Source organism: Callithrix jacchus, chromosome 13 (genome assembly GCF_049354715.1).
Source record: "Callithrix jacchus isolate 240 chromosome 13, calJac240_pri, whole genome shotgun sequence".
Lineage (NCBI taxonomy): Eukaryota > Metazoa > Chordata > Mammalia > Primates > Cebidae > Callithrix > Callithrix jacchus.
This window is the reverse complement of record NC_133514.1, coordinates 78,249,329-78,256,098: the sequence shown is the minus strand read 5'-3', so window position 1 is coordinate 78,256,098 and position 6,770 is coordinate 78,249,329. Positions and strand designations below refer to the sequence as shown.

Here is a 6,770-nt window from a genome sequence, read left to right as displayed (position 1 = left end):
TTACGTATGTGAAGATTACACATAAATGTGAGCTCTATAAAGACAGTCAACTAGATTCCAGAAAAATCTTATTTAAAACCTTCCTTGTGTCTGTACTGAGTGTCTGCTTTTTCTGTTTTCTTTTTTCTTTCTTTCTTTTTTTTAGAGACAAGGTCTTGTTCTGCCTCCCAGGCTGAAGTGCAGTGGTGTAATTATAGCTCACTGCAGCCTCAATCTCCTGTGCTCAAGCCATCTTCCTGCCTCAGCCTCCCAAGTAGCTAGGACTACAGGTGTGCATCACCACACCCAGCTAATTTTTAAATTTTCTTTAGAGATGAGGTCTTGCTATATTGACCAGGCTCGTCTCAGACTCCTGGCCTCAAGCAATCCTCCTGCCTCAACCTCCAAAATGCTGGGATTACAGGTGGGAGCCTGCGTTCCTGGGCCTCTCTTTTCTTTGACCGCTTTCACCTTTTTTCTATTTCAGAGCAACTGCTCATATGTGACATCAGCATGCTGTGATCCTTCCTCGTGGCTATGTTCCCTGTGCATCCATTCAAGTTCTGGTACTCACTGCTAAGGTCCTCAATCCTTAGTGCAAATAAGAGGGGAGGGGAGGGCAGAGGGAGAATCTAATTGCCAAGGTCAGAGAGACAGGCCATGTGGTCACTTGAAAACCCTAAATACTGACTGGCCCTGGGTTAGACACTCACTCTGAACCACATAACATATGGCTGCCTAGGACTGCTCTTGCTTTAGGGCAGTGGAAGCAGTGGGCAGTATTGAAATGTTTAGCATCAGGCTAATAAGATTTTTATTATCATATTGATAATATCTGTATAACCTCCCTCACATGACTGCTATCAAAGCCAAAATTAGTAATAATAGCTAACATTTCTTTCCTTTATTTTTTTGAGACAGAGTCTCACACTGTTGCCTGGGCCGAAGTGCAGTGGCATCATCTCACTTCACTGCAACCTCCACCTCCCAGGTTCAAACGATTCTCCTGCCTCAGCCTCCCAGGTAGCTGGGATGACAGGAGCCTGCCACCATGCCCAGCTAACTTTGTATTTTAAGTATAGATGAGGTTTCACCATGTAGGCCAGGCTGGTCTTGAACCCCTGACCTCAGGTGATCCACCTGCCTTGGCCTCCCAAAGTGCTGCGATTACAGGTGTGAGCCACCGCGCATAGCTCTTTTTTTTTTTTTTTTTTTTTTTTGAGACAGAGTCTCACTCTCTCACTCAGGCTGGGGTGCAGTGGTGCATTCTCAGCTGATGGCAACCTCTGCCTTTTTGTGCCTTAGCTTCCTGAGTAGCTGGGAGTAAAGGTGCATGCCACCACGCCTAGCCAACTTTTGTATTATTATTTTTTTAGTAGAGATGGGGTTTTACCACATTTGCCAGGCTGGTCTTGAGCTCCTAATGTTAAATGCTCGACCCATCTTGGCCTCCCAAAGTGCTGGGATTACAGGTTTGAGCTACCATGCCTGGCCACCATTTAATAAGTGTGGACTATGTGCAAGGTACTTTATACACACCATCTTCCCTTATTTTTCAAAACAACTGTGCAAAGTAGGTATCATATATTCAGATGAGGAAACTGAGGCTCAGAAATTATGTGCAATTTATTTAAAAGTACACAGGTAGAAGTGGTGTAGCTGGAATTGGAATCCAGTTAGGTAATTTTCAAAGCCTATTCTCTTTCTCCTCTACTAATGATCATTTGTGAAGCCATTTGGCAACCTGTAAAGGGTTTTATAGATACAAGGTTTCTATTAAAATATAATTCTCTTTTCCCCTAGACTTGGCATTTTGACCTAGGAAGCATGCCATTTGTCAGTGGGCTTTCTCCAGGACAATTTTAAGGCTTACAGGAGTGTGGAATAGTTAATAGTTTCATAGCTATAATTTACACTGAAAAGTTCCCTCTCAGTAAATTGCCAAGGATAATTGAAAAACCAAAACCAAAACCTAAACAGACTCACAAAAGTCAAACCCTTATGATACCTTTGGGGAAAAGCATGACCTGGCCTGTGGCCCCCTCCTCCCACCCGCCAGGGGTGGGGTGGCCTGCGGCCTGGCCTGGCTCCTCAGCCTGCAGCCTGAGAGCAGCCCCTTCCCTCCGTGGGCTGACTGTTGGGAAAGGAAGCGGGTGTTGATCAGCAGCATTTGGCATCTGTCCTCTAGTAGTTGTCAAGGTCATACTGCCATTCAATATTTATCTAAGCTTAAGCTGCAGGGAGTAGCACTTGCAGTGACCTTCCCCTCGCCCCCATCATTGCTCTGTGACTCTATAGTTTGTTCTGGGATGAAGCCCGACCTCCCAGGAGCTGTTTACATGTACAGACAGCTCTAGTCCCTGGTAGATTGCTTTCAACTGAACCGCATCTTGGCATTAGGTCATCAGGGATAGTTGGAAGCAGTCCTACTACAGTGTTACTGTATTTGCTGTGAGATATTGTTAAGGTCAGGCTCCCTACGTCATTCAATTTCTTCCTAGAAGTTAACACCAAGAAATTTATCCTAGGCTAAGTATCTGTACTCTTAAGTAACTGATTTGTTTTCACCTGATGGACACTTTAAACAGGACCCTCCCCCACCTTCCATGCTGCTCCTGCAGATACCAAAATCCACAGATGCTCAAGTCTCTGATAGAAACTGGTATGGTATTTGCACACAACCCTCACACATTCTCCCGTATACTTTAAATCATATCTAGATTACTTATAATACCTAATGCAATGTAAAAGTAAGTACAGATGCTCTCAACTTACAATGGGGTTACTTCTCAATAAACACATTTTTAAGTAAAAAATGTCATAAGTTGAAAATGCATTCAATATCCTGACAAACTCATCATACGGTCCAAAAATTGTAAGTTTAACCATTGTATGTCAGGGACTATATGTAGTTGTAATACTGTATTTTAAGAATTTTGTATTATTTTCTATTTATTTTTAAATACTTTTGATACATGGTTGATCTGCGGATGTGGACTATGCAGATACAGAGGGCTGGTTGGTTGTACTGTCCTCTCTGTTGGCTACTAGGAAGCACAGAGGTAATTATTTCTCCTTTAGTCCTAGCAAAGTCTAGAAGATCTTGGGGCATGTGTAAGGCTCCTAACTTTACCTCTGGCTTCATCTTTTCTCCCCTGCTTTACTTTCCCTTCATGCTGCTGTCCTCACTTATATGTAATATACCACCTTAAAAATATACAAACAGCTTCAGTTTACTTTTTTGGACTAAGGCAGGACCTAACTTAATAGATTTAGAATACCCCTCTCCATAGAGCTTCATTAGAATAACTTAAGGATAGTGACATGATGCTGGGCGTGATGGCTCATGCCTTAATCCCAGCACTTTGGCCAGCCTGGCTAACATGGTGAAACCCCACCTCTTCTAAAAAATGCAAAACGTTAGCTGGGTGTGGTGTTGTGCCTCTGTAGTCCCAGCTACCCTGGAGGCTGAGGTAGGAGAATCACTTGAACCTGGGAGGTAGAGGTTGCAGTGAGCCCAGATTACACCACAGCCTGAAAGACAGAGCAAGAGTCTTTCTAAAAAAAAAAAATAAATAAAAATAAAAATAAAATTAAAAAATAAATAAAAATAAAAAAGGATAATGATACATTTTAGGAGTTAAGTTACTTTTGACTTCTGTGCTTCACCCATAGTTGGGGCTCAGCCTTTAAAAAACAATAAAATTGGAGGACAAAGCAAAAACATGCCCTTTCCCCAGTCCTCTGCTTTTTTTTTTAGCTTAAACATTTATTTTGGGTCTTTTTAAGGTAGTGTTAGCTGCTTTCTTGGCTATACATTTTATATTTAAAGGAAGCCTCTGTTTGGTAATTACCACTTCCTGTTTCTTCTTGAGGAGGCAGTCAACGCTTCAATATACTCATCCTTTTCAGGAACGAAATGTGACCATGAATGAAAGAAACCCTTCCTGTGAAGCAGCAGTCGATTCCCTCTGTGGTTTCCAGAGTATGGTTTCTCCAGAGGAGCAAGGTGAATGGGCGAAATGACCACAGACCTCCATATGATGGATGAAGCTTGGAGTCAGGTGCTGCTCTTATCCTGTGTGTGGCCTCTGTGGGGTCCCATATGCAGGCCCCCTGCCTCATCCACCCTTGGTCAGCCTTCAGCTTCCCATCCAGAGCCTGGGGGCTCCTCTTGCCTGTCCTCCAAAGTGAGTACAGTTCCTACCTCAAACCAATCTCATTACACAAGGGCTGGTCTTGTTGGGCCCAGTCTCGGCTAATGATATGACCAAATCCCTGAGCATGCTACTTTAAAAACAGGAACAAGTGACTTGAAGGACACATGAATATTCTTGAGCATCTTGAAGGCAAGAGGGGGCACATCTCGTACCAGTGTCACCTTTTCCATTCTTCCCTCTCTTTTCTTCAGAAGGAAAACTACGTAAAAGGACTCCCACGGAAAAGAGGAGTTAACTAGGGAGCAGAAGCCCATTCCCGCACAGCTTTGAAAGTTACAACTGTTGAGGAGCCCTCATTCTAGGTGTTCCAAAGTGTATAATAAGTTTAGGCCTACAAGCACACACATACTGGGTTTGAGGGCACTTCTATATGTAAGTCCACTTTTTTGTTTTTTGGCTTTGTGGAATGCAGGACAGTCACACAAGAAAATGGGAGAAGCATTCACAGCAGCCTGGAAACCAGTTTGGGTCACAGAACATCACAATGAAGCATGCTGGGTTTTGATAATCATTCTCTTAGCACTTAAATGAAGTTATTTCCCAATGTTACACCTTGAGAGTTATGTGGCCCAAGGTACTGCTTTTGGGTTGTATGTAAACTGGCTATTATGTAACTAAGGACCAGCAAGCTAAGGACCACTGGCGTGAGATTCTCACTGCCAGCACAGCAGCCTGGAGTCAGCCTGGGATAATCTGGTTTGGTGGGATGGAGGGGCGACAGTCATTGTTGTGGCTTTAGTAGGTGCTTTTCCTCTGACAGTACTAAGGAGACTGGGTGCTAAGGTTTGAACTGGACAGAATTTCCCACGTGCAGCAAAGGGGCTGTGGCCAGACTGCTCCTCTAGATTCCTCCTTGCTGGGCAGGGTACCTCTGCAGGAAATTCAGCAGCTCTAGTCAGGGGCTTGCAGATAAAACTCTCATTTCTCTAGGGCAGAGCACCTGGAGAGAGGGGCAGCTGTGGTCGTAGGTTCAGTGGACGTAACCTTTCCTACCTGCCGGCTATAAGAGAGAAGCTGATCCAGACAAGAGGGATTCTTTCAGCACAGTGCACCAGCTCTGCTAAGAGACAGACCCTCAAGCGGGTCCCTGACCCCTGTGCCTCCTGACTGGGAGAGACCTCCCAACAGGGGTAGGCAGACACCTCATACTGGAGAGCTCTGGCTGGCATCAGGCCCAGTGCCCCGGTGGGATGAAGCTTCCAGAGGAAGGAGCAGGCCGCAATCTTTGCTGTTCTGTAGCATTCACTGGTGATACCCAGGAGAACAGGGACTGGAGTGAACATTCAGCAAACTGCAGCAGACATGCAAAAGAGGGGCCTCACTGTTAGAAGAAAAACTAACAAACAGAAAGCAACAATAACAACATCAACAAAAAAGACCCCTATACAAAAACCCCATCCAAAGGTCATCAGCCCCAAAGATCAAAAGTAGATAAATCCATAAAATTGAGGGAAACCAGCACAAAAATGCTGAAAATTCCAAAAGCCAGAATGACTCTTCTCCTCCAAATGATCTCAACACTTCTTCAGCATGGGTGCAGAACTGGACAGAGGATGAGATGGACCAATTGACAGAAGTAGGCTTCAGAAGGTGGGTAACAACAAACTCTGCTGAGAACATGCTAAAGGAGCATGTTCTAACCCAATGTAAAGAAGCTAAGAACCTTGATAAAAGGTTACAAGAGCTGCTAACTGCAATAATCAGTTTAGAGAGGAACATAAATGCCCTTATGGAACTGAAAAACATAGCACAAGAATTTTGTGAAGCATACAAAAGTATCAAAGCTGAATCAATCAAGCAGAAGAAAGGATATCAGAGTTCGAAGGCCACCTTGCTGAAATAAGGCATGCAGACAAGATTAGAGAAAAAGGAATGAAAAGGAACGAACAAAGCCTCTAAGAAATATCAGACTATGTTAAAAGACCAAACCTCCAATTCACTGGAGTACCTGAAAGATTAGGGAGAATGGAACTAGGCTGGAAAACACACTTTGGGATATTATCCAGGAGAACTTTCCCAACCTAGCAAGACAGGCCAACATACAGATTCAGGAAAGACAGAGAATATCACTAAGATACTCCACAAGAAAATTAAACCCAAGACATGTAATCATCAGATTCTCCAAGGTCAAAATGAAGGAAAAAATGCTAAGGGCAGCCAGAGAGAAAGGTCAGGTCACCTACAAAGGGAAGCCCATCAGACTAACAGCAGATTTCTCGGCAGAAACTCTGTCTACAAGCCAGAAGAGAGTGGGGGACAACATTCAACATTCTTAAAGAAAAGAATTTCCAACCCAGAATTTCATATCCAGCCAAACTAAGCTTCATAAGCAAAGGAGAAATAAAATCCTTTCCAGATAAGCAAATGCTAAGGGATTACCTCACCACCAGGCCTGCCTTGCAAGAGTTCCTGAAGACAGTACTAATTATGGAAAGGAAAAACTGGTACCAACTACTGCAAAAACACTCCAAGATATGAAGACTAATGACACTATGTTGAAGAAACTGCATCAACTAATGTGCAAAATAACCAGATAGCATTATGATGACAGAATCAAATTCACACATAACA

At 43.6% G+C, this 6,770-nt stretch overlaps 1 long non-coding RNA gene across 1 annotated transcript; it reads left to right on the top strand.

Moving 5' to 3' along the window:
* The first annotated feature begins 463 nt into the window (after nucleotides 1–463).
* On the top strand, nucleotides 464–6,068 carry LOC144579044 (uncharacterized). Its single transcript, XR_013525848.1, has 2 exons — nucleotides 464–560; nucleotides 3,892–6,068. It is a non-coding gene; the product is annotated as an uncharacterized LOC144579044 (long non-coding RNA).
* Nucleotides 6,069–6,770: the final 702 nt, after the last annotated feature.